This window comes from Equus asinus, chromosome 8 (genome assembly GCF_041296235.1).
Source record: "Equus asinus isolate D_3611 breed Donkey chromosome 8, EquAss-T2T_v2, whole genome shotgun sequence".
Lineage (NCBI taxonomy): Eukaryota > Metazoa > Chordata > Mammalia > Perissodactyla > Equidae > Equus > Equus asinus.
The window spans coordinates 62,100,312-62,127,898 of record NC_091797.1 but is presented as its reverse complement, the minus strand read 5'-3'; the positions used below and the strand labels follow the sequence as shown (position 1 = coordinate 62,127,898).

Sequence of the window (27,587 nt, the reverse complement as noted above, 5' to 3'; positions counted from 1 at the left end):
GGTTTCAAGACCCATCAGCAGTTTCACATCCAGACCAGTAGGGCCTACTTCGTGGGCCATTAGTCTGCGTATTTGCACAGGTTCCTGTGCTCAGAAGGGCCCCACATTTGGTTTAATGGTTTGCTGTCGCCATCCTGAAATTCTTAATTTTATCTTTCAACTCATGTGTTGTGAGTGAAGTCCTATGGGACAGTGGAGCATGTGTGTGAACAGAGGAGATATACACAATATGTGTGTCCACCCTTCCCTACTGCCACATTCACATGCTGCATTCGTGATGCGCCCAGAGCACAGAACCCCAGTGGACTCATGATGAGTGGCAGTCCAGTGAGACTCAAAGCCGGTGCTGAGTAAGTGGGGGTGCCGATAGCCCCTAAAGGCCATGCTTTTTGTCCAAACCTGAAACTGCTTTGAACACAGAAGACAACAGAGTTCTAAGAAAACAGGAAAGACCAAGGGAGCCTATCTGATCCTTTCTAACTCACGCTACTTCCCTGTATTAGCCCATCACTTACTCTGAAAATGATGACATAGAAGGAGAGACAGAAGTGGTTGGCTAATACACCTGTGTGGACTACTCCAGAAGAAAACCCAGTAAATTCCAGCTGTAACTCAAATGCCTCAATTTCTTGCCTTGTTCCTGTTCCTTAATTTTCCCCCCTTCTCTCATCAATGTGGCAGCAGGCAACTACCTAGCTGTGTGCAATAGTTCATCGCCCAGTGAATGTCTGCCCAGAACAGAATATCTTCTTGGAAGCTGTCCTCCCGGCCTCTGGCTGTGCCCCCACTCTCCTTTCCTGAGCTGTCACAAGATGTGAGCCCTTCAGCTTGCTGTTCACTCCCTTAGAGCAGCAACTCTCCAACTTCTTCAGTCCCCGCAAGACCTTCTTGTGAAGAAAACAAGGATCATCTACCCCAGAGCTGGGAGGAAGATTTATTTTTCACTGTACACCCTTTTTAACATTTAAATTTCTTACCCTGTGCGTGGATTAGCCATAAAAAGGATTTAACATGTATATATTTTAATCATCTGCTCTTACTTGTTTCTGAAAATAAAATGAACAAACAGACCTCTTTCATAAAAACTAAGGAAAAAACTTCAGAATCTGGACTTACATTAAGAAATATCATAAGTGAGCTAGAATTCATCCCAGATAAAAGTATAGATCTTTTTCAAAGAATGACATCAAAATGCCAGAGGCCAGTCATCATTTCTTTTTTGAGAATACTAGCAAAACACTGCCTACCTGGACCCCCACTGTGAAAACAAGCACCGAAGAGTTTCCTCTGCCCAGCCCATTCTCACACGACTGTCCCCAAGCTGGGGCCTCACCCCTGGCCAGCCTGCCTGCCTGCCCGACTCCTCCTTTCTCAACAGCTGGTTCTCAAGCACAAGCGGGATAGAGGAAGCAGGTCACACGGGGAGCACATGCTGGGAGGGAGCACATGCTAGGAGTGGGAGGGCTGAGCTGTAGTGGTTTCTTCTTCCTTCTTCCATTACATTTCATTGTGCTTTAGCAACTCTCCAAACTGACTCATGCACAGACTTGTTAGAGAGTAAAAACTGTTGGAACCAGAGGAAAGCTGAAGATGCTTTAGTCCCCCTGCTCCCCTAGAGAGTGGCGCTCCCAAAGACCTGCAGAAATTGCATGAAGGAGCCAGAGCTAGAACCCAGGGCACCATGCTCCTAGCCAAGTCCTCTTCCAACAACAGCTACCTTCCCAGAGTTGCCCTTCATGTTTTTGCCCAAGACCAACTTTTGTCCAGAAACAAGATAAGAAGACAACTGCTCTGTTTCTATTGCCACGCTATAGCTCATTCCATTTAAAGACAGAACACTACTGTACGAATCTACCTCCATCACTAAAGCAACCTGGATGATTTCCTTCTATTTCTTAAAGAAGACTGATGAGTGTCATAGAAGCAGTTGCCTGCATCTGGGTTCTCAGCCTCGCACTGCTGACATCTCAGGCAGGCTAATTCTTGGTTGTGGGAGCTGGCCTGTGTTTTGTACAATGTGAAGCAGCATTCCTGGCCTCTCCCCATTAGATGCTGGTAGCACCCTCTCCCCTTGGTGTGACAATCAAAAATGTCTCCAGACATTGCCAGATGTCCCCTGAGGGGCAAATTATCCCCAGTTAAGAACCACTGCTCTACTGGAAACTAGATTATTTGGTTGTCACTAGAAAACACTTATCAAGAAAACAAATTGTTCACAATTATTGTAGTCAAGTAGTATGAAAAACTGATGGAGCCTGAGGCATTCCTCTGGCTTAGCTCTTCCACATGACCTGCCGAGCCGCCACAGTGGCCAGAGTCCAGAAGGCTGGCAAGGTGATGACTGGAGCACCCTGCCCCTTCAGCCTGGTGTCCTGGGCCTGCAGTTGATGGGGAAGGAGCTGTGGTCCTCCTTCACAGCAGAGCCCCCATGCCTAGGGGCTCTTAGCTTTCTGCTCTGGAGTCAGAAGTGGACTGAGATTCATGTGATTAGGGACAGGTGCCTTTGTGTGTGTGTGTGCACGCGTGTTTCTTTTTTAAAAGACAGTATACAAATAATACATACATACTGATTATAAAAACCTAACAGTACAGAGTAAACATTACTTGCAGGAAGTGGAAAGTCCCCTCCATCTCACTCCTCTCCCCTTAGTCAACACGCAGTTATCACTTTGCTGTGATTTTTCTGGATCTTTTACCAGGTATTTACATAGATAAGGAAGTGATTAAAATTTTATTATTTTTAAATATAATTCTAGGCTTATTTTTCTGTGGCATTTTAAAATATTCCATGTCTGTACATGCGACTCATTCTTTTTTGTTTTTAAATTTATATCAACTTTATTGAGGTGTATTTCCATACAGTAAAATGCTCCTATATGACAAATGTATACCTGTGTAGCTACCATCACAAGCAAGGAACAGAACATTTCATTCACCCCAAAAATGCTCCTGTAAGGCCCCTTCCCAGCCGATCCTTTCCACACTTAGCCCCAGGCCACCACTGATCTGCTCTCTGTCACTACAGATTAGATTTGTTTTTTCAAGAGTTTGATAGAAATGAAATCATACAGTAAGTACTCTTTTTGTGTCTGGCTTCTTTCTCTCAGTATAATGCCTATGCAATTCATCCACAGAGGTTGCATACATCAATAATTTGTCCCTTTTTATTGCGATGTAGTGACCCATTGTATGGACATACCTGAATTTGTTTGTCCAATCACCTACTGATGGACTGTCGGGTTGCCTCCAGTTTGCGGTCACTATGAAAAATGCTGTTATGAACACTTGTGGTCAAGTCTCTATGTGGACGTGTTTTCATTTCTCTTGGAGAGAATGAATTTCTCAGAGAGCAAATGCTAAGTCTTATGGTAAGTGTATGCTTAAGTTTATAAAAAATGCCAAACCATTTTTAAAAGCAGTTGTACCGATTTATATTCCCACCAGCAGTGGGAAATGCAAAGGCGGGAGAAGAGGATAAAGAGGATGTGAGGCTTTGAAATGCAGACATGGAAGGAGAGTCCCAGTTAAGGGGCTTGGGGATGGTCTCCTTAGCCATGGCAAAGAAGGGGGAGACTACAGTGGAAAGTTAGGGATCCAGTTCCTGCAACAGTCAACTGCTGGGCGAGGGAGAGGGAAATTGATGATAGTGTTAATTCATTTAGGGAATAAGATCTTCTCTTCAGAAGAGATCGCATGCCCTAGGTAATGCACTTGGAGGACTGCATCACTGCATTTTGTCTTAAGAGACCTTATGTCCTTTGTAGGCTTGGAGTAAATAATGGGTGGTGATAAATGAGCTGTCAATATCAGGTAAACAGAGAAGTGTCATCTACATACCAGATAAGGATGGAGTTGCAGGGGAGGGTTAAATCTCTCAGGTTTGCATTGAGGATCCTAGGGAAATAAGCAGAGGCCTCAATAAACTCCTGAGATATGATGGTCCAGTATATTGTTGACTTTTCCATATGAAGGCAAAAGGATATTGTGAGTCAGGGTTGAAAAATATACTAGAAAAAGCAAGCGTAAGTCGATAACTGTGAGGTAAGTAGTATTGGGCGGATAGAGGCCAGAATGGTGTTGGGGTCTTTCATAACCAGAGGAAACCTGGAATTGACTATCTTGTTTATTGCTCTCAAGCCCTGGAACTAGCTGGTATCCAGTTCAGCTTCTTTATGGGTGGATGGGAGTATTACAGGAACTAGACATGGGGACTAAGATACCCTTGTCAAGAGGCCTTAAATAATAGGTGGAAGGCCTTAGAGTATTCTTATTTTAGAGGATATTAGGGTAGTGTTGGGAGTAGTACAGAAGGCTCTAGTCCTTCTTTGAGAGGCTCAGCCTTTCAGATTTGGTCTGTGTCAGTGGAGTGAGCAGCTCAAAGGGAGTCAAGTACATAACTTGTACTTGAAGGTTTCAAGGGGTTTCAGGGGTTTTTACAGGAGCAAAATAAATCCAATGGTTAATGCGAGCAATGAAAGGGCAAAGGTGTGAGGCAGGGAGCCAGGGGTCTAGAGCATGAGGCCCCCGGGGGGGGGGGGAGGAGGGGGCCAAGAACACTGATAGTCCAGTTGGGAAGTGGCTCTCTTTCCAGAACATTTACTGGGTGGTGGAGTTAAGCAGAAAACTGTGCTTGGTAGTGAGGGATCCTAGTGGACAGAGAGAGGTTCAGATAAAGGCAGGCACGTGGACAAGTATCAAGGCCCTTCATAGGTATGGCTGTGTACCCCGAAAGAGGGTGGCGGGAAATAAAAGGTGTTAATGATGGAACGTGTTGCCCTTGGCCCACTAAGGAGGGGTGGGGAGCCCATTCGTGGGGATGATTAGCTCTGCTTGCACATTCGTGTGGACACGACGGGGAGGGTCCCAAGGACAAAGTCATCAGGGAGACAGATTTTTGGACTCTTGCATTTTGCATGTTAAAGCCATGCAATCCCAAGTCCAACGTCCTTTCCGTTCACAATATCTGCAGGTGTCTCTATCTGTGGGAAGTTTTGGAGGAAGCAGATTGCCCTGGGTGCCTCCTCCTAGTAGGTTAAGTTGTAAAGCCTTCAGTTTGCACTGTGTTGATTTGGCCTTTTCTGCAATGGAGTCTCCATGGTGTTGAGCTAGTGCAGATTTTCAGAGAAAGGAGCATTCTGCCGATTTATATCATGTTTTTGGATAATATCTCTAATTTCTGGTTATAAGCCATTTACAAAATTAGTAACAAAGACAGACAGGTTCAGTTGTCAAGAGCAAGACTAAAGTAGTGCTTCCCAACATTTTCCAGTCTACATCTATAGTTAGAGGCGGCTTCATCTCTTGGTTGCCTGCACTCTTGTATCTTTGACCAATCAATTTTGTGTGTGTGTGTGAGGAAGACTGTCCCTGAGCTAACATCTTTGCCAATCTTCCTCTATTTTGTATGTGGGTTGCCACCACAGCGTGGCTTGATGAGTGGTGTGTAAGTCAACACTCAGGATCTGAACCAGCAAACCCCAGACTGCCGAAGCGGAGCATGCAAACTTAACCACCACACCAACAGGCCAGCCCCTGACCAATCAATTTTTGAGAGGAGAGAGTTGGAACAGATTCTAAAGTCTCTCCCCAATGATTTTAGCCTATAAACTTCAGGAATGTTCTGATTTTTTTGAAGGTCCTCATGAAGAGTGGTTCATTTAGCTTTCTCAACCCACAAAGTGGTATCTCTGGGGCCCACTAGCAGCTGCACAAGTTGATAAAAACCAAGGACCCCAGGAGAATATTCCCCAAGGACCAGTCTGAATTGACTGTAAACTCTTCCTTATTCTTACTGTCTGGAAAGTCTTGAACGATAGCATGTAAATCTGAGTGAGTCCTTGTTGAGGTGGGCGCTTAGGTCATTAGCCTTCCATCACAGGTGAGAAGCGCCAACAATATGGGTTAAGACAGGGAGCTGGGGAGCAGGGAACTCTACTCGGGGCAGGGAAGGGTAATGGGAGGAGTAGGGGCTGAAGGAGGAAAGGAGGAAAAGGGAATCTGCAGACTAAGGAGCAATAGTGTATAGGGGGCGAGGGGAGTGCTAGAGTGGGACCCGTGGAGGGTTCTGGGTGAGGAAAGTATGGTGAGGTTTTGTTGAGGGTGAAGGAGGAGCAGGAGCAGAGAGCGGGTAGTGAGAGAGACAGCCTTAAGGGGCTGTACAGTTTGAGATAGATTGGAGACCTTGTCTCATTTTTTTTTTTCCTTTTTCTCCCCAAAGCCCCCCAGTACATAGTTGTATATTCTTCGTTGTGGGTCCTTCTAGTTGTGGCATGTGGGACGCTGCCCCAGCGTGGTTTGACGAGCAGTGCCATGTCTGCACCCAGGATTCAAACCAATGAAACACTGGGCCGCCTGCAGCAGAGCGCGCGAACTTAACCACTCGGCCACGGGGCCAGCCCCGACCTTGTCTCATTTTTAAGCCTCTTTGTATCAAGCAAAATAAGCTGACCATAGATGAGGAGAGCTCTTAAAGCCCTGAAGTTGGAAGGCTCCTCATAGATGGACAAGTCTAGGGAGATTCTAGGTGCCCAAAGAGGCCACTGCAGCTCTAAGTCGTCCTCAGTAAAACCCTGCCATTTACTGAGGTAATGACCTGACCCATGCAACAGTGGGAAACATACAATCAGAGGGGATTTTCCCAGGGGGTTGAAGAGTGGATTGGAAGTTTCCCACAGTACCAAGCTTAAACAGAAGCCAGCAACAAAACAAAAGCAAGAGTGCTCCAACAGAGAATCAAAATCAAGTCCTTACCATGCTACCGCGGACAAAGGTCCAGAGCCGAGATCAGGAGCTGGACTCACTGTGGGATCCCTGGAGCACAGTCAAAGAAGGAGCACAACAGGCTGGAGAGGTCTCAGCCCTCAGCACTGGAAGACGGAGTCCAGATGCTTCCAGCTCCCTCTGAACACAGCTCCAACCTGTCAAAGGCAAACAAACAGGCAAGGACATTGATTTATCCAGACTATAGTGGTAGGGAGAGCACTCCAGATCCAAAGATAAGAGGGTCTCCACAGTGGTTTTGTCTAGACGCTTACAGGGAGCAGTAGACAAGTCCCAGGCGGGTGACTTCACAGTTGGGACGTTTTTGTAACCACGGGAGTCTGTCAGTTGGCTGAACAAGAAATGTCTATCCCTATGTCTAGTTTTGGGGGACAAACAGTTCAGTTAATCATTTATGAAACAAAGATGGGAATTTGGAGGTCTGTGTCTGGCCTTGTGACAGGTAAACAGGGAGCCATCCATGACTCTTATGGGGGTCACAAGAATGAGTGGACAGGGAGTGTATCAGTCAGCTTGGGCTGCTGTAACAAATACCACAGATGAGGCGGCTTAAACAACAGACATTTATTGTCTCTCAGCTCTGGAGGTGGAAGCATGAGATGCAGGTGCCGGCTGGGCTGTTCCCTCCCGCGGCCTCTCTCCTTGTCTTGCAGGTGGCCGCCTCCTCCCTGGGGCCTCACATGATCTTCCCTCACATGGTGTGTGTCTGTGTCCTGATCTTCTCTTCTTACAGGAACACCATTCAATTGGATTAAGGCCCCCCTCTTTTGACCTCATTTTAAATCGATCACCTCTTTCAAACCCCATCTCCAAATGCAGTCACATTCTGAGGGGCTGGGAGTTAGCACTTCAACATATGAATTTGGGGGGACACATCAGCCCATAACAGTGGGTCTTATCCAAGGCACGTGGGGAAGGATGGTTCTCTGTGGTAAGCCATTTCCCAGAGCATAAAAGGATGGGAGATTTCAGTCACAGACATCACAGGATTAACCTTCGCTGTTCTCTCGGAGCGCCGGGCTCAGGTACAGTTCAACCCCAAGGAGGCCCCTGTGTTTGCCCCGCCCCACTGAGGCCTCACTGGCTGATGGTGGAAAGAACCTGCGGAGACCAAGAGGGGCCAAGAGGGCTACTGAAAAGAGCCAGCTGAAGAAAGCAGCACAGAGAAGCAAAGACAGCATCTGTGGGGCTGGTGTGGGGGGCAGCGGGAATGTGGTGTGATGTTGACAAAGGGGAGGGAGAGAGGAAGGAGCCGGCCAAGCAGCAGGAGGCCTGACTCCAAGAGAGGAAGGATTTTCAGCCATCACCGGGAGACCTGGAACCTGCGAGGCAGATGGGTAGAGGATTTTTTTTCGAGAAGTCTTCACTGTATTGGTCCATGTGATGCCTGGTCCCTCACCCCTTGCCAGCTCCCTCCAGAATCTTTCAGCAAACATATTCATTGCTCTTCAAGACGCTGAAGGCTGATTCGTGCTCCTTTGTGCTGAGAAAAGCCTCGAAGCAGGGGAGCAGGCAGGCTCGTCTCCTCTCTCATCCGCTAGCCACGTGGACGCACATCTCATCTCCTTCCTGGATTGTAGGCTCTTTCAGCACAAGGACCTTATCTGCCTCATCCTTCTGTCCCCTTTGTACATAGTAGAGGCTTCCATACAAATATTCCCGGGTCCCTTTGAAAAGTCTATAAACTGGTCACTTACGAGTCATTCTAAATTCTTTTATGCACCAGATTATGTTTCAGTTTGTACCACCTCTTGAGGGCACCGAAGTGCCAGTTCTTCCATCTCCCACGTGTCCTCTGCAGGCAGGAGCTGCGTGACCATCTGAACCCTTCCGGACTTGCGATAACCCTGGAGTGTTGAAAGAGAAAGGCAAACAGGCCTGCTTGTTTTCCCAGTGCGCCACCTTCAGTGGAGAGAGGGGGCGGAGCCAGGAGGGCACTCTGTGAAGTCGGGCAGAGTGGGCAAAAGGGCCTTGCTAAGCGACCCCAGGGGCAGGCTCCCGATGCCCGGCCCCAGCCTTATTAGCCTGGGCCTTCCTCGAGGAACTCTCTTTCATGATCTGAACTTAGCTCTATGTTTGGAAATCTGTTAGGAAATAAGATAAGTGCCAAGAGAGAAATCTGGGGGCTGCAGGCACAGGGTAGGACAACAGGGAGGAAAGTCAGCCCGGCTTCCCACACGGCCTCCTTGGGAAGCATACGGAGCATGAGGCGCCGTGTCCCGCTTCCTGCTGCCGCCCTACCAAGACTGCGCAGCGGCTCTGGGGGAAGCAAGGGGACAGCAAAGCAGAGGCCTGGAAACTACACAGAAGGAGAGAAAGGCCAGATCCAGCGTCTGAGTGTGTTTTCTTTTCGGGAGATGCTGCGAGGCGTGCAAAAGTGAGCGGTAATGACTTGCAGTAACGTCTGCAAGCGCCAGGATTCACAGACTCGGGTCCAGCGGCTGCTGGCCGCCGTGCGCACAGCGGCTTTTCTAGCTCTGCTTAGCTTCACAGTTCTCCAACACAGATGAGCTGGGGGACGGGGGGGCTTTAAGATCTGTTTGTGTACCATTAAAGCAGACCGGCTGTCTTCTGAAGGCTCTCTGAATTTCCAACTTTAAAAACCACAGTAGAAAAAAGCCCAGAAAAATAAATGGAGTTAAAACATAAGGTTTTCCCTGTGTCGACGTGCCCATATTCTCCCTCTGAAAATTACTTACTCGGAGACTCACCCTCCACCCAAACGTTGTTTTGTCTTAAAATAAAAACAAAGACAGCAGAGCAAGCAGATGGAGCAGAAAGAGTGAGATGTGACATTCCTTCGACAGTCACTTCCTCATGTCCACTTCCAGGAATAAACAGTCATTCTACGCCCAGCAGAGGAAGCACTGTGTCCCTTTGAGAAACTGGGTCAACGACACCTTGACATCAGTTTAATGAAAGCACCTGGGACACTCATCTCTGTCCAAAAATGTTTTCATTAAAATTCAGCTAAAGTGATGTGCTGGGTCAGCAAAGACGACCATGAAACCAGGACCTGGATGCAAAGTGAACGGTTTCTCCTGCTAATTTTAGTGTTTGCATTATAGGGTTTACATTGGTCCTGGCATCTGTCTGCAGCATGTGGCCATGTTGCATAATAGCTTGCAACCCACTCCAGCTGCAGGAGCTGCCTGTGTGGGGAGGCGGTTTGCAAACAGCTGCACAGCAGCAGAGAAGAATCCTCTGTCTGCCACTTCCTGCCCCTGCCCAGCTGCCCCAGAGATGCTGAGGGCACGTGAGCAACCGCCCCCTGCACACACAGGGCTCGTACTCCAGCTAATGAGAGCCAAGAGACAGTTGAGATGAAGCTGAGTTCTTGTGAGTGATCTGGAGACACCCATTGTGCTTAAAACAGATCCTTAGATTCTGGGCTTCATCTCATTTAAAAAAGACATTGTATATGTTATTTACAGTAAATAAAATAATGAGGAGATGAGAAAGAGGAAAGGAAAATAGCTTTCAAAAGCCATCTTTTAACTTCCCAAGGAGAGCAGCTCTCAGCGTCTAGAAAGAGCTAAATCCGTACTTGTCAGTGAACAGAAGAGTCTGCTCTCTGCAGACGTACCAATTGTATGAGGCCACTGGTCAGCCGCACAGAACTGGGAGTTGGTGCAGTGGCCATGCCCTTGAAGCTAGCTGCTGTGTGAGACCAAGAATTTGTCCCCACAGCTGGTGATCAGTAAATAGGTTGATCCATCTCCAAAAAATGTGCTCTTCCTCTATTCCAAGAGAGGCTTGCAGTTCTCAGCTTAAGGCATCATATTTTCCACATCCCAGAGCTGGGACTGTCATCCTGAAACCCAGTGACCTGACATCCAGCACACGCAGTGGAGTTAGAGACCTCTTGATCTCCTACTGGTGGCCTGAGAAAAATACGGACTGTGGAGGGAGAAAGCCAGGGTGCAAGCATGGGTCAGAAGGCTGGGAATTCCCAAGTGTCATTCGGCTCCTTGACATCTGTGGCTCTTTGGGGCCCAAGCACCAGTGGTCAGCCCGTGACAAACACACCCCGCTGGGAAAGGAGCCATGTGTGAGAGTCACATAGCTTCTCCGCCAATCTCATTTTCAGACAGCTCTAAGCTCCTTTCTAACCCTCCTTCACACGTGCTAACGACAAAATGGCTGGAGCCAGTTTGAGTTCTGCTTGCTTATCCTCTACTGGGCTGATGAGCAGCGAAACACGTAAAGGTGGGCAAAAGGGAGCAAGGGTCTTGAAATAAAACACGAATTGGGTGAACGGATGGCTGCCTAGGGTTTGTCAACCAGCAACTATGTCCACAGGTATGAAGCATGCCTCGCGTAGGCTGAAGGGCTCTTGGTTGGCAGAAACACACAGAAAGGGTGTCTTCTCCCTGGGGAGGTTGGACAGGCTCAAGGAGTGCTCAGAGGTCACAGATGCAGGAAGTGAGGTCTGAATGTCTCCAGGAGCGTGGGACACAGGGAAAGGAAGTTTTTTGTAGGGAGTCCCAAGGCCAGGCCCATGGCTGGGGAGGAAGGCGTCCAGGGAACTCTCACAGCATCACTTCCCTACATGGAATCAGGCCGTCCACAGACACACTCAGGAATGCAGAATGGGGCTGGACACAGAAAAGACGGTGAGAAGCAGCAACACCAGCAGAGGAGGCCAAAGGTCAGGAGTGAACAACTGTAAAAGAACCAGGTTACTTAACAGGGAAATGAATAGGAAGAAAGGCCAGTTTATATCCGAAGCTGCTCTGTGCAATTCATTCATGCATTCACTCACTCATTCCCCTCCCAATTTCTACAAACATTTCAAGAAGTCCGTATCCACATACCTAAGAGGGTGGGTGAGAAAGGGTCCCTAAGGAGATCAAGAGAGGCAAACACATTTGGTCATTGTGTTTCTAAGCCGTGGCTTCCAGTCACAGAAAAGTACTTTTCACTGACTGATGAGAATAAACATTTAAATGGACATTCAGAAAACAGTTTCTGGTCGTCTGGTAGTTGGGTAAGAAACTCGACCTTATTGGGAGATGCTCCCCTCTGACACCCCATGCTTTGAAGGCCTCATCCAGAGTTGGCCCAGTGTCAGCTGCAGAATTCCTGCTGGCTTCAGCAGTTCCTTTGTCTCTCGGGCTTGTCTTCAGGTTCTGACAAGCGTATGAATTTTCCCTAAATTTTCACGTAACACAAAAGAAACTTCTGTGCTGTGGAACTTTGTTGGGGGTTGGTGTCTTGCCTGTGGCTCGTGCCCTATCACTTATGTTCATCTCTGGAGCTGTGCTGGAAGGAGAGTTGGGGACATCTGCTACCATCATGTGCCTGAAGGAGGCCACGGGGGATGGAGGGGAATGCCCTGGGGCTAAATCGGGAGACCTGGTGTCAGCACCTGTCCTGTCAGCACCTGGCTCTCGGTGCCTCATTCCCACCACTGAGAACGAAAGGAGGAGGGGGGATTGGTCTAGACTAGGGTTTCTCAATCTTGGCACTATTGACACCTTGGGACAGATCATTCTTTGTTGTGGGGGCTCTCCTGTGCATTGTGGGATGCATCGCAGCATCCCTGGCCTCCACCCACTAGATACCGGTACCACCTACTCCACTTGTGACAATCAACAATATCTTCAGACACTGGCAGACACCCTCAGGGGAAGGGGTTTCCCCCAGCTGAGAGCTTCTGGGGTAGACCTGCACTGTCTAATCCAGAAGCCACATGTGGTCATTGAGCATGTGAAATGTGGCTAGTTCAAATTGAGATGTGCTATAAGTATAAAATGTGCACTAGATTTCGAGCATTTAAATGAAAAACAAGGGGCTGGCCTGGTGGCACAGCAGTTAAGTTTGCATGTTCCACTTCTTGGTGTCCTGGGGTTCGCCGGTTCAGATCCCGGGTGTGGAGACAGCACCACTTGGCAAAAAGCCATGCTGTGGTAGGCATCCCACGTATAAAGCAGAGGAAGAGAGGCATGGATGTTAGCTCAGGGCCAGTCTTCCTCAGCAAAAAGTGGAGGATTGGCAGTAGTTAGCTCAGGGCTAATCTTCCTCAAAAAAAAAAAAAAGAAAAACAAAAAATAACATAAAATATCTCATGAATATTTTATACTAGTATATTATATTTTTTTATATTTCACATTGATTATATATTGTAAGATAGGTGGGGTTTTATTTTGGTGAGGAAGATTAGCCCTGAGCTGACATCTGTTGCCATCTTCCCCTTTTTGCTAGAGGAAGATTGTCACTGAGTTAACATCTGTGCCAATCTTCCTCTATTTCACGTGGGATACCACCACAGCATGGCTTGATGATTGGTGCATAGGTCCGTGCCTGAGATCTGAACCTGCAAACCCAGGGCCGCCAAAGGGGAGTATGCGAACTTAAACTGCTATGCCTCCAGGCTGGCCCCTGTATGATAGTATTTTTAATGATAGTATTTATCATACATTGGAGTACATGAAATAAACTATAAGAATTAATCTCACTTCTCTTTTTTTTTTTTTACTTTTTAAAATGTGGCTACTAAAAAGAATTGAAATAACACATGTTGCTCAAATTATGGGGCATCTGATTTCTATTGTTCCACACTGTTCTAGACGCGACTGGCTAAGGCCCACTCTGCTCAGATCTCCAATTCTCTGCGAATGACTTATTACCACAGGAGCAAAGCAGCCATCTTCCAGGACTCCCTGTGGCTGTGATGGACCAGACAGCTGAGGCATGGTAGAGTGTGAACACAGAATCCTGTCGGAAAATCTCCCATGCTCACCCCAAGGTGCATCTGACTCTCTCCTCCATGAAAAACTAAGTGAAGTCTGCAGCTTCAGCATTTGGAGGCAACGCCCTGCTCCGTCCCACAAAGGAAGCAGCCCCAACTGTCAACATCCTGCTCTGGTCTGCTGATGGATGCAACAGACGCTGGGCACCCCACGCAGAAGCCCTTGGAAGCCTGCCTCCCCATGGCCATTTTCCTCCCAACCAACTCATAAGAGAGTCTGGGACCTACATGCTCACTCCATGATCAGGAGAGCTGGGTCCTCGTAGGAACAGGCAGAATGCTTCACAATTTGCTAAGTGCTTTCCACATATATCACTTCTCTTAATTGCCACGATAGTCAAGTTAGCTGGACACTAGGATGTCCCCATTTTATTTATATGTGGCCAGGTGGAATTTTGCTCCAGAAACTCAGCTCATAAGAAATGTTAATTTCTTCATTTTTATTAAATCAAATTGATTCAATCTTACCCCTTTTTGCCATTATCACTTCTCACCCCAGCTCTTGCAGTTGTTCAAAAGGCAAAGGTCCCAGGGTCATCAGAAAAGGAGAAGCTTCAAGGTGACCCTTCTGGTTTTCTGTCCCCCTGGTTATCCCTGACCTGTCATTGCCTTGGCCAGCTTGGTACCTTGAAGAGGTCTGCATGCTGCTTAGAGGGAGCCAAGCAGCCATTCCTCTTTAAGGTTTGGCCACCTTTCCAAGAGCTGGGACTGTGACAGCACAGGACTCAGATTCTTGGGGCTTCTTCTGGAATCCCCAACCCACCAACTCTTTTCTGGCTACAGGAAAACACCTTCCCTGCCCCTCAGCTTTTTCCTCTCACTGAAAACAAACAAAGCAAAAGTCGCCATCCTCCATCCCCGACTCCCACACAGCCCCCATTCTCTGGGCACTAGCTGGCACTATCTCCTAAAAGACATTGAGCTTTCAAAACGAAATCCAGGAGGGTGGGTTGGGATTCAGGCAAAGGCTTCCAGTCTGACACCACAAACCTCCCGGCAAGATAAGATCTGACCTTCTGGGAACGGAGGTGTAAAAAAAGACAACAGACAAAATGCAATGTAAGTCTATAAATTATGCTGTTTCCACAAGTGGAGAAAGTGAGACTCTGTGGGGTCAAGTGACATGCTCAATATCAGGTTTCTGGTAAGTGTCAAGAGGGACTCAAACCCAGGACCCCTGACTCCACCTAAATATATCAAGCGCTGCTCCCCCTCCTCCACATTCCAGCCCAAATTAGCAGAGAGCATGCAAAGAGCTCTGCCAGCTCTCTCTAGTCCTGTGCTGATGGCCACAGGGAGGGGGCGGCTGGACCTTCAGGCCCTCGTCTCAATTCCTAGAACTGCCTTCCTCTTAGGAAACTCTTAGCGTGATGTGGCTACCACACTCCAACTGACCTAGTTAGGACGCACTTCCCTTATTCCCTTGAGCATACCTGGAACTTGATGGAACGTTTAAACAAGTCTTTGTTTAGATCACCTGATTTACAAGCTATTTTTCTCTCTCAGCTCTCTATAGAAACGGTTAAAGGAAGGAAAGTATTCAGTGAAGCCCAGAGGTGCTTCAGGGGATGTGCAAACATGTGATTCCCACTGCAGCTTTCTTAAATGGGTGGCTGTGGATGGAAGGGCTCACTAGAAAAGCCCGTTTAGAGCAGGTGTGGAAATGTGGGGCCATCTTATCGTACGAGTGGTTATCACCCAAGGTAACTGAATGGCTGACCAAAATCGTCTCTCATAAAAGTATAGAAGCAGTCTTAAAATTGGAAAGGACGTTTGCCATATCAGTAGGCCAACCTGTGGAACATGCAGGCATCTCCACTTAGACAGCTGCCTCTGGCTGTGAAGTCTACCGGCAGCAGAAACAAAGGGTCGCGGTTGATGTCCCCACAGGGGGCCAGAATCACAGAAGCCAGCATCACTTCCACAAATGTGTTCAGCAAAGGCTTCTGCTGAACTTTAAGGAAGAAATATGTACTCTACTCAATAACCTTACAAAATGCTACAGCGCGAAATAATAGAACTGGAAGGATCTACCCATAAAAACATAGCTTAGTAAGATATGGGAGAATATGAAATAGACAAACAAAAATCAAGTACATCATAACGCCTCACAACACTGGATGCCTGTTAGAAACCGAGTCAACAAAAACTGAGTTTCGCGAACACAAGGTTGAACGGCAACAACTAGACTAAAGAGTATGCACTGAATGGTTCTATGCATATAAAGTTTAGAAACAGGCAAAACTAGCCGTGGAAAACAGTATGGTGATTCCTCAAAAAATTAAACATAGAATTACCACACGACCCAGCAATTCCACTTCTGGGCATACATCCAAAAGAAGCGAAAGTAGGGTCTCAAAGAGACACTGGTACCCCTGTGTTCATAGCAGCATTATTCACAAAAGCCAAAAGGTGGAAGCAACCAAGTGTCCATCCAAAGATGAATACATAAAATGCGGTCTACACATGGAACGGAAGATTATTCAGCCTTAAAAAGGAAGGAAATTCTGACACGTGCTACAACGTGGATGAACCTTGAGGACACCATGCTCAGTGAAATAAGCCAGACACAAAAGGACAAATACTGTGTGATTCCACTCACATGAGGTTCCTAGAGTCGTCAGATTCACAGAGACAGAAAGCAGAATGGGGGGTGCCAGGGGCTGGGGGAGGGGAATGAGGAATTAGTGTTTAATGGGGACAGAGTTTCAGTTTTGCAAGATGAAAAGAGTTCTGTGGATGGATGGTGGTGTTGGTTGCACGACAGTGTGAATGTACTTAACGTCGCTGAACCATACACTTAAAAATGACTAAGATGATAAATTTTATGTTTTTGCATTTTACCACAATTAAAAACTAATTCTTTAAAAAAAGAAAAAAACAGGCAAAACTAAACTATGGCGTGAGATGAGGACTGGTGCTGGAAAAGGGGCACAGGGTGGGCTCCAGGGTGTTGGTCACGTTCTGTCTCTTGATCTAAGTGCTAGTGTGGGAGTGTTTTCATTTGTGAACTTTTAGAAAATTATACATTTAGGCTTGTGGCACTTTTATGAATGCATGTTGTACTTAAATTAAAAGTTTAAAAAAGTTATATTAACCAAAATTTAAAACCAACTATAGAAGAAAGGCCACAAGGATGAAAGATCATCTAAAGTCTATAATAATATAATATGATAGACTATTAACTTTTGCTCACATTTTGTTCTATAATAGCTTCTGGAGCTCCCAAGTTTAGGAAGCCACTTCTATTTTTGTTTTCCTTGCCACTTCTGTGAATGGGCAAGAAAAACCACGCGAAAAAAGTCCGTTTTTTTAAAAAAACTTTCTCCCAGGAATCCCTCCCCACAAAGGCTGCTCAGCCCAGTCTGGGTTTAGTCGAACAGTCAGAGTTAAAAAGACTCAGGTGTGTGAAGAGCTCCCCGTGCGAGCCTTGTCGAGATGGGGTAAGCCGCAGGTGCACCCTTACCTGAACCAGCCCGCAGCCCATCACTAATCAGAGCTTAATGGGCTGTGTTGCTCCAAGTTCCCTCTCAGCCTGGCAGGCTGGTGCCTCTGGACTGGTTCCCAGTTTGGGGGTCCCCCCTCAGGTCCCCTTTCACACTCCCAGCCAAAACTTCTCTCTGCAGCTATCCAGACCCTCAGCCCAGGGTTCTGCCAGAGTCTGTTGTCTGTTGGATTCCCTTGCAGAGTTGACTTCTCAGGTTGCTCCTCCCTGTGTGTCTCATGCTTTCCCGAATGTCTGCTCCCCAGTGCTGCTCACAGGCTCAGGCTGTAATCTGACTAGCTTCCCCAGCAGAGGTCCCAGACCTCCTCTCTCTCTGCCTCCTCATCTTTCTCCCAAAGCTTTCATTTCTGTTTATCCCAAATCCCCTTCCTTACCTGATCACGAGCCCAGATGAGACGTAGGGCTCACAGAAGACAGTTCCACATTTCATTTCCTTTTGGTTCTTTTAATCAGGGCTTTTAAAAGATAATAATATTGGCATCTTACAATATGCTAAGCACTGAACTCCTCTAATACTGCTCACAACATCTTCCTTCACTAAGGAGGACACTGAGGCTGGGAGAAGTAACTTGCCTCTGATTCCACAAAGTGGCAAAGCCGAGATGGAAGGACAGCCTGGATTCGGCGTGCTTCCCTATTATCTCTGGTGGACCTGGAGCCTAGTGTGAATTCTCATGACCTGAGGTCCCACTGTTGGGGGTTCCACCATTTTCCCCAGGTGCCATGACATTTGCATCTCCCAGGCTTCCTCTAACCACTGTTGGAACAGTAACCGCAAATCACAGAATGCTGGGAACATAAAAGAACTCTTAGAGGTCCTCCTCTGGTTACACCCTTTCTTAAAACATCACATATAAGCCCAGGGCCCTCTGTTCACCTTTGATTTTACCCAAATAAATGTGCACAGCTCAGCGGGAACCCAGCTCTGGGGAAACACTTCTCTCCCCAGAGTGGGAACTGGCCTTGAATAAGATGTTATGGAAAAGGAAAGGGCCACCTGAATGAGACAGAAAACATCTCCCAAAGCCCCACTCTGCCATCTTTGAGCTGAGGTGGGGAGTAGGGGGAGGTGTGGCTATAAAACAAACCACGTCTTGAGGTGGAAAATACACATGTATTTCAGGCCCAGCTCTGTTCCCGAGGAAGCCAGCAGTAAGAGCTAGCTTCATCCTTTATCTGCAAGGCCTCAGCACCCAGAGCAGGACCTGCCGTCAGGCCTGGACAGCATGTGCACAGGGCGGCCCTCGCTTCAAGAAACTACTGCAAGAATCTGGGGCTGAGTCCACACCACCAGGCACCCAAAGACAAACAAGGCCAGCATTTCAGGCCTGTTCTGTCAAAGGCTGGAAACTTCTTTATTTTTATCTTTTCAGAATTTGCTCCAGATTTTTGGAAAGGAGAAAAAGCTCCACTCTTTAAAGTTGCATGGGGAAAGATGTGTTTCTTAATGACAAGTTTTTGCAGCCAGAGGTCCAAATAAAATTAAAAAATGCTTCTTCCATTTCTACAAGGAGTGACCATATTGGAGGTGATCCAGTTGACCTAAACCTCACATGAAAATCAGGCTCATTATGTCAAATTTTAATCCCACCTTCTCTGCCTTCTGTGCTCCCTGCCCGCTCCACAGGACAGAAGAGAGTGACGGCTTGCCCCCAGCAAACAGCTATCCCAGCTCCCCAGGAACTGGTGCACTAATCTCGGTGACCACCCCCCTCCAATTTAAGAAAACCTGAAGAAGCCAGTTCTGCTCTCTGATTCACACAAGCCTTTTTCCCCCAAGAAGCCTCACCACATAAAACAATCTAAGCTTGCGAATACCAACTTCCATGTTGTTTCCTGCGAGCAGCAGAGCTCGAAGCATGATGCTTCACTTTTGCCAGATTTGGGCCAATTGGAGAAAGATACGAGTTCCTCTTTGAGCTTCTTTCCATCACTTCTGGAGGCAAGCTTTCCAGCTACCAAAACAAAATGTTTCCTAATTTTTCCTCCCACACCTATGAACTTTGTTCCTTGATTAAGTCCTAGATTTCCCTAGAAACAGAACTGGACTATGTCCAAACACTTTCTTCAAGTTCTTCAAACATTAACTCAACAGATGTTATTTCGAGAGGTTTCTGTGTTCTCCCTCACTCTCTTGGCTTTGGAGTTGGTTCTCGAGACGCCAACTGGAAAGTCTGAGGGGTGTTTCAGCAGCAGTTACCCCATGCCTCACCTCACCCCCAAGCCCCTCTTGCCAGAAGGGCAGGAGAAGGAAGCCCCTTTGTGTGCACAGCACGGAGCTATAAGGGAGCAGCAAGGGCACTGTGCTTGCCTCTCAAGACCCAGCAAGGAGCTGTAAGGGAGCAGGTGGAAAGGATGAGCAATAGGATAGGTGGGTCCAAGGAGTGCTCCTAGACTAGAAGAGTCCAGTCATTTCACATCTGGCAGTGAAACATTGGGCCGTTTCTCTCACAGCCACACACATCAAAGCTGCCTGACTTTTGACATCTTCCACCTCAAGAGCAAGGGCTGGTTCTTTGAGCTGGCTGGAGGGAAAGAGACAGCTTACTCAGAAGGAGTCTTGCTGCGGACCCTCCATGAAGGCCTGGGGCGTCTGTTCCCAACGGAGCCTGGAAGCCGAGAAGGCAGGAGCCGTTAGAGGGCAGCATGTGCTAACTCATAACTCAGCGCAGATTCCCTTTTTCCAATTACAGGGTGTCTCAAAGAGCAAAAGCACTGGGCTTCCATGTCAGCAGAAAAACAAGTTAGAAAGACACGGGGGAGGGCAGGGTGGAAGAGAGAGAAACATCCCTCCAAGCGCAAAGCTGTGCCAGTGAAACACTGCTCTTGGAAAAGCCAGGCTGCGTGCCCCAGCACATGCTAGCAATATAAAACTGTGGAGATACAGGCTTTCCAGAGAAGCCAACACCTCCTGCCCCCTTAGACCGCGTTTGATGGGTTCCGTGGCCTCTAGGCAAAGAAGCCAGCACAGATGCCCAGGGCCTTGAACAGAGAGGCGTGTGGGGAGACTTTGGGCGCTGTGCCCTCTGTGTCACTTCACTCTTCAGCCTTCTGGAACGAGAGGACAAAGGAGCGCCTTGATGCTGGCAGACGCTGGGGGCACGGCGGGGTTTTACAAGGAAAGACGAAATCCTATCCTACCAATCGGGATATATCATCTTTGTTTGTCCATGGGGTGACCCAGTTCTGAGACCAGTGCTTGGCTCTGAACAGACATGCATCACACTCCCAGCTCACACCCCAGGGCCTTGCCAGAGAGGTAAGAACGTGGCATCCTTCCACAGGACAGAGGCGAGCTGGCATTTGGGCATCCCCTGCGAGAGCAGCTCTGCATCTCAAAGGGCTCCCGTAAACAAGGGTGGCCTTTGTCCCTCCTCCTGCAGCACACCTCTTTCTGCTTCACCAAGGTGTCCCACCTGAGCAGAGGGCTCTGCATGCTGACAAGAAAAACCTGGAGCAGTGGGCTGGGCCTTACCTCAGTCCAGGTCACCAGAGGCAGGGAGCAAAGGGGACTTGTGCAATCTTATTATTCTTTTCTCCCCACAAGCTCTTTGGAACAGCCCCGACTGATGATGCCAAGGGACTGGGAGACCTTTGAATGACAGTCTCTGCCCCAAAAGGCCTGGGCGGATTTGAGTGTCAAGCTGAAGGTGACAGGTGACCAAACTCCCAGCACTGCGCTTTCACCACATGCACAGGCCACAGGGTTCTCACTCCATTCTCCTCCCCACCCTGACCCGAACTCCAGTCTCCCTTTCCTCTCCTCTCCTCCCTGAGCACCACCCCCACCCCCTCCCGGCCTCAGGACACAGCGGTGAGTCCTGAGCTAGTCCCCGCGCCGCACTGTGCTATCGTTCAGTCTGTTGCTATGCCTGGTGTTTCTTTATGGAGTGATCACTGTTTATTGAGCTTTATTCACATATATTTTGTTTTCAAATCCTGCCTACTGAGAGCCAGGTGCAGGCCTTGAGCAGCAGGCTAGCAAGACTGGCTAACAAGTGCCAGGACCTCTGAGCGCCCCAAGGCTGTCCACTTGGCCATTGGGATGTGCCTGTGGGCCCTCCTCCTTCCTCATTCAAGCCAATGGCTTCCAGCGAAAAGGACTATGGAGCCTCTAAACTGGGGACATGCTAATTATAGAAGTAACACTCGCAATCTAGAATAGAATGCTTGGAACTGAATGGGGAACTTCACGTTGCTGGGAGGGCCTCCAATTTCCAACAGCGTTGGCCTAGGGATTCAGACTAAGTTTCCCACTGACAACAATTTAAAAGCTGGACAAAATATAAAAGAACTCCAAGTCTGTCTGCTTGAATTTTAAATACTGAGAAATAAAAAATATTAGCTGTTGATGCAGGGAATACTGAAGGACTGAACCATTCCTCTCCGATCATGTAGGCATCAGAAGCAAACTTATTGGTACTAGAATTCAAAGATCAGTTGTGGTTTTCATGAAATTCTCCCCATAAATTATCCAAAAAACTATTAAGGCAGACAAAAATGATATTGTGTGATTGATTGATTGGTTGCTTGAAGACTCATTCCACCTAGCTAAAGGAGACAGCTCTGCTCTGTGCCTTTGGGCTTCGCTGCTGGACCACTCCTATACAGACTACAGAAACCATCTGCCCTTGTTGTTTGCAGCCATAATGGAGGAAACCATTCAACTCCACTCCAGCCTTCCCATGTCTGTATTAAACTACCATTAGATATTCTCTTGACCTGAGCTGTTAGATTTTTACTCCCACTCACCAATGAGGCCTTATTCTTCACTGTCTGTGATTTAGGGCACATTCTTTACCTCCCTAAACCCGTTTCCTCCTCTCTAAAATGATAATAACAATAGTAAGTATCTCATAGTGTTGTTGCAAGGATTGCATTGGGCACCATGCAGCCAGCCAATTAGTGTTAGTTATTACTATTGTTATTAGTATTAGTATCAACCATAAAAGGTTACGACTGGCATCTTGTTCAACTGAATATCCAATGTATGAATCTCTCTGGAAACATTCCACCAAGCACTAGGACTTTTCCAACAAGAGGGACAACTTCTACATGAAGCAGTCCAGACCATCTTTGGACACCCTTGACTGCTGCCAAGTACTTCCTTATGTTGAAAACGAAGTCTGAGTCCAGGGAATTTAGTCCTCCTCCCTGGAGCCATAAGTCTAGTTTCTCTTCCTCAATATTTGAATGTGGTTATCACATCCTTCTTCACCTCCCTATCCATCCCTAGTTCTTTCAACTTATTTGGCATGGTGTGGTTTCCAGCTCCTTACCCTCCCGGTTGCTCTTGGCAAATGTGGATGGTTGGCTGTTTCCCTCTTATGTGTAGTTCCTGAGCAGCATGACTTACCCCAGACATTGAGCTTTTCTAATGTAGCCTAACCTCAGATGAGCTTTTGTAGGGGACAGGGTCATACCTGCTGGTGGCTCCTTTTTACTCTACTCTTGGCTAAAAACTTTTAAGTCTTTTTTACTGCTCACTGACATCTCCCCCATCCTGGTCTTGTGCCATTCATTTTCTCATCCAAGTGAAGAAAGTGGCTTTTTCCTTATTAGACTCAGCCCATCTTCAAGCCTTCCAAGATGTTTTCAGATCTTGACTCTGGCACCCTACATGTTGCTAGTCTCCCAATGTTGAGTAGCCACCAAATTTGGTAAAAAGTGAACTTTATGATGTCATATGGGTAACCTATGAAGAAGGTGTTGGACAAGACTTGGCTGGGGAGTCCCTTCTTCTGGGGGGGCCCAGCTCTGATATTCAGAGCCTCCTCATCAGTTATCCCCACCAGGCTGTCTTGCCCCACTGCCTTCTGTCTCTGAACGGTGTTCTGCCCATTCTAGGCCTTTTAAGTGAGTGGTAAGGAGGATGTCAAAAGGCTTTGGGGAAAGAGAAGGGGAAGCATGCATGGGAGGAGGTAAGGAAGAGAAGAGAAAAGTTGAAGCACAAAGTGTTCAGGGACAAAGAAAGAAGAGGAATGAACAAAACAGGGACAGTAGGGAGGAAACAACAACCAGTGAAGACAAATAACTGGATAAGTTAAAAAGGGAAGAAGGAGAAAATGTTGGGGGAAGTAGATATAGATTAACAAAAGAACTTTAAGTACAGCCATTTGGATAACAATATGGAAGATCTTCAAAAAATTAAAAATAGAACTACTGTATGATCTAGCAATCCCCTTTCCGGGTACATATCCAGAGGAAACGAAATCAGGATCATGAAAAGATATGTGCATTCCCATGTTTTTTCACAGTAGCCAAGATATGGAAACAACCTAAGTGTCCTTTGACAGACAAATGGATAAAGAAAAGGTGAGATAGATAGATATATAAAAAAATATTACTCAGCCTTTAAAAAGAAGGATATCCTACCATTTGCCACAACATGGATGGACCTGGAGGACATTGTGCTGTGTGAAATAAGCCAGACATAGAGAGAGAGATACCGTATGATCTCACATATATATGGAATCTAAAACAGTCAAATTCATAGAGGTAGAGAGTAGAGCAGTGGTCACCAGGGGCAGAGGGGAGGGGGAAATGGGATAATGTTGGTCAAAGGGTTTCAGTTATACAAGATGAATAGGTTCTAGAGATCTAATGCATAGTATAGTGACTATACTGTAGTTAACAATACTGTATTGTATACTTGAAAGTTGTGAAGAGGATAGATCTGAAATAAAATCTTCTCACCACACACACACACACACACACAATGGTAACTATGTAGAGGTGATGAATATGTTAATTAGCTTGCTTGTGGTCATCTTTTTACAAAGTATACATATATTAAAACATCAAGTTGTACACCTTAAATATATAGAATTTTTGTATGTCAAAGATATTTCAATAACCTGTTAAAAAAAAAAGAATTTTACCAATGAAAAGCAGAAAATACAATGTAACAAGAATGACAAAATGAAAACAAGGAAGGGCAGCAGAGAAGGCAGAACACCATGGTAACGGCCATTGAGGAGACAGGAGCAGCCGGACTGAGAAGTCCTCCAGGCCAGCCCTATCGCCCCGGGATGGGAACTAAATACGAGTTTTCCATGCATGTTACCAGAGTGGCCGATGGTGCCCGCACCCAGACAGAAGCAAGAGCTTCCCAATCACGACACATTTTGATCTAAAAACACTGATTTCACAGAAAGATGGTTTTACTTCCTGAAAATCTTTAGGCATAGGAAATATACATTAGTCTTTGCAGAACACAGCTGCCTGGAAATGGCAAGATTGAGTGAAAAGCCTCGAAAACAAACCTTGATCCTACTACGTTATGTAACTCAGCAGAAGCCTAGCATCCTTTCTGTCTCAGGCTCTCCAAACATTTGGGGAATGCAGCCTTTGACAGATGTTTGCTGAATGGACAGGTTATGCCTGGAAGCAGAGGGGGAGGGGAGGGCACGTAGATCTTACGCAAGCTCCGCATTCAGTGGCCAGAAATGTGTGTCTCGGGCCCACCCGCCTGCCATCTTGCGTGGGCATTGAGTGTATTTCTGGATGGCAGTTTCTTCCTTTGGAAAACAGAAATTAATAGGATGATGATGGTAACACATTTATTTCCATGGGATTTTGAGTTTCTCTGTGAGACAGCAAGGCCATTTCCTCATGCATATACCACCTTATTTCAAACCTATTGAAGTTTGATGTGCTTCCTGTGTTCTCCTAGCCTCACATATCTGTAAAACCAACCCAAATAAGACAGCACCATAGAGCACAAAATGCTCAAAGATATTTCTTTAAAGCAATGCTTCCCAAAAATTGTTGTATGCAACTTATAGCAAGAAACACATAACATGCCTGTCCAGTACACACACACACACACGCACACTCAACTGAAACAAACATTTCATGAAACAATATTTAACCTTACTATATGCAATACATACAATCTGGTATTTTCTATTCTGTTTCGTTTTTTAAAATACTGGACATAGCTTACTAACAGGTTACAACTCACAGTTTGGAAAACACTGGCTGGGGGCATCCAATTAGAGATGACAGATTGAACACACACATTTATCACCTCTCCCTTCAGAGATCCTATTAAAATGGTAATAAAGGAACAAAATGTCATAAACCCACAAGGACAAAGAGCACAGAAGAGGGATATCAGTACAGAGGAAACTCAACAGGTTTTTAGAAGGGAAACCATTAGGTCCCCATCACAATGAATGACAGGAAAGCCCACACCCGCTGTAGCAGACAATTTTGGTTGCCTTACTCTTCCTTGTAATAAGATTCAGATTTTACTGAAAATCCCCACGTTCCACTGCAAGTCATGTTGTCAGGGAAAACTGACCTCATCTTCAGATTTGGTGAATAAATCTTGATTAGTCTAAGACAATCATATTAATTTTATTCCCCTTGTCTAGCGATTCATTTAGGAAGAGCCAGAACACCTAATTTCAGCCATAGGGCCATGAAGGAAAGTCTGCTGAGGATGGGATCAATTCTGGGAAATATCCTACAGTTTTGAAAGAGTCAGGGGAAGAGATAATCCCAATTTCTGCCTCTAGAATATAAACTGCTGCCGTATTTTGGCTACAAAGGAAGTTACCCAATGTATTCTGGCAGAACAGATCGATTTTTCAAACCTGGGTCCCTGAGGATGTAACTCAGCCACTAAGTGAATCAACCCCAGAGTCACCTTATCTCATGACTTCTTATTACACAAGATAATAAATCCACTTGTAGTATGAGTCATTTTAATGGGGCTTTCTTTACTTTCAGCAAAGCATCCTAACTTATATACCAAGGCTCATGATCATAAAATTCCACCACAATAAGGACAAATAGAGGTGCCTAGAACTTCCAAGGAGGGAAAAACTACGTAACACACAAGGGAACAAGAATGAAAATGGTTGGACAGCAAATATGACATCGGATGACAGAAGAGTAATCAATGATTTCAAAATTCTAAGAGGAAACAGTTTTGTACCTTCAATTGTATAATTAACCAAATTACTGATCTAGAATGAAAGCAGGCGAAGCATTTTTAGATATGCAAGGATTAAGAAAATTTCTCTCTCATACACCTTTTCTTAACTAGTAGTAGTTGATGGGTTTCAGGGAAAGGCAAGAATAAAAGTGAAGAAAAGGAATGAGAAGGAAAGAGAAGGGATCCAGGAACCAGTGAGCCCTCAGCAGGCTGGGAAGATGACAGCTCTGCTGCAGCTCTTGAGAGTAACCAGTCCAGATGGGAGCCGAAAGGGAGAAGGATCCAGGAAAAAAATAATTAGACTTGACAGAGTAGATAATGTGGCAGATCTAGTGACAAAGTGATAATCAGGAAGAAATTAAAGACATTATATTAATTAACTATTGCTGTATAACAAATTCCCCCAAGACTTACAGACTTAAAACAATAAACATTTATTATCTCACGGTTTCTGAGGGTCAGGAATCTGGGAGCAGCTTAGCTGGGTTATTCTGGCTCAGAGTCTCTTCTGAGGTTACAGTCTGGATGTTGCTGGGGCTCCAGTCAGCTGAAAGCATGACTAGGACTATCAGCTCAGCTTCCAGCACGGCTCACTCACATCGCTGTTGGCAGGAGGCCTCAGTTCTTGCTGCCTGTTGGCAGCGGGCCTCAGTTTCTTTCCACATGGACCTGTTCATAGGGCCGATTAAGTGGCCTCACAACATGGCAACTGGTTTTCCCAGAGCAAGCAATCCGCGAGAAAGATCAAGGAGGAGGCCGTAATGCTTTGTATGACCTAGTCTCAGAAGTCACACATCATCGCTTCCACCATATTTTATTTGTGAGCAGCGATTCACTACCAACAGCCCATATAAGGCAAGTAAAATACAAGCGGTCTACGTTTTGAAGGAAAGAGAATCAAAGAAATTTTAGACAGACTTTTACACTGCCTCAGATATATATATATGGCATGTAAGTAATAAATTAGGCAGATAGGAATCTTAAAGGAAGACAAAATGCTATAAAAATGTAATCATAACACATTACTCAGATTTGCTATAAACATTATTGACCCAGTTTTGGTATTATAAACAGTGATTATTGATTTAACTAAAAATAGTGATATAACTATATGAGGAGAATGGGGACAGAGGAATTGAAGAGTATGAGAGAGCTCATTAATCCTAGTAGGAAGTCAATAGATATTTTCTATAACTGATAAATCAAAAATAGCACCATAATCAGGACAGTGTGCTGTTGGCAAAAGAATAAACAAATAGATCAATGGGACACAAAAGAGAGCCCAGAAGTAGACCCACGTCAATATAGTCAACCAAATTTTGACAAAGGAGAAAGGATAGCCTTCCCAACAAGCGGTGCTGCAACAACTAGACAGCCACGTGCAAAAAAATTCATCAAGACACAGGTATTACATTCTTCACAAAAATTAACTTGAAATGGATCATAGATCCAAACGTAAAATACAAACTATAAAATTCTTTAGACGATAACATAGGAAAGAACCTAGATGGTCTGGGGTTTGGGAATGACTCTTTAGATACAACATCAAAGGCACTATCCACAAGAGAAACAATTGAGAGGCTGGACTTTATTAAAATTAA

The 27,587-nt window shown here is 46.2% G+C and overlaps 1 long non-coding RNA gene across 2 annotated transcripts in view; it reads right to left on the bottom strand.

Moving 5' to 3' along the window:
- LOC106832095 (uncharacterized) overlaps positions 1–26,559 on the bottom strand; it is a 68,786-nt gene extending 42,227 nt beyond the window's left edge. For both annotated transcript variants that reach the window (XR_011505232.1, XR_011505233.1), the window contains exons 1-2: positions 26,433–26,559; positions 6,751–6,917 (exon numbers count right to left, since the gene is read on the bottom strand). This is a non-coding gene — a long non-coding RNA (uncharacterized lncRNA). The remainder of the gene's footprint in view (positions 1–6,750; positions 6,918–26,432) is intronic.
- Between the last annotated feature and the right edge of the window lie 1,028 nt (positions 26,560–27,587).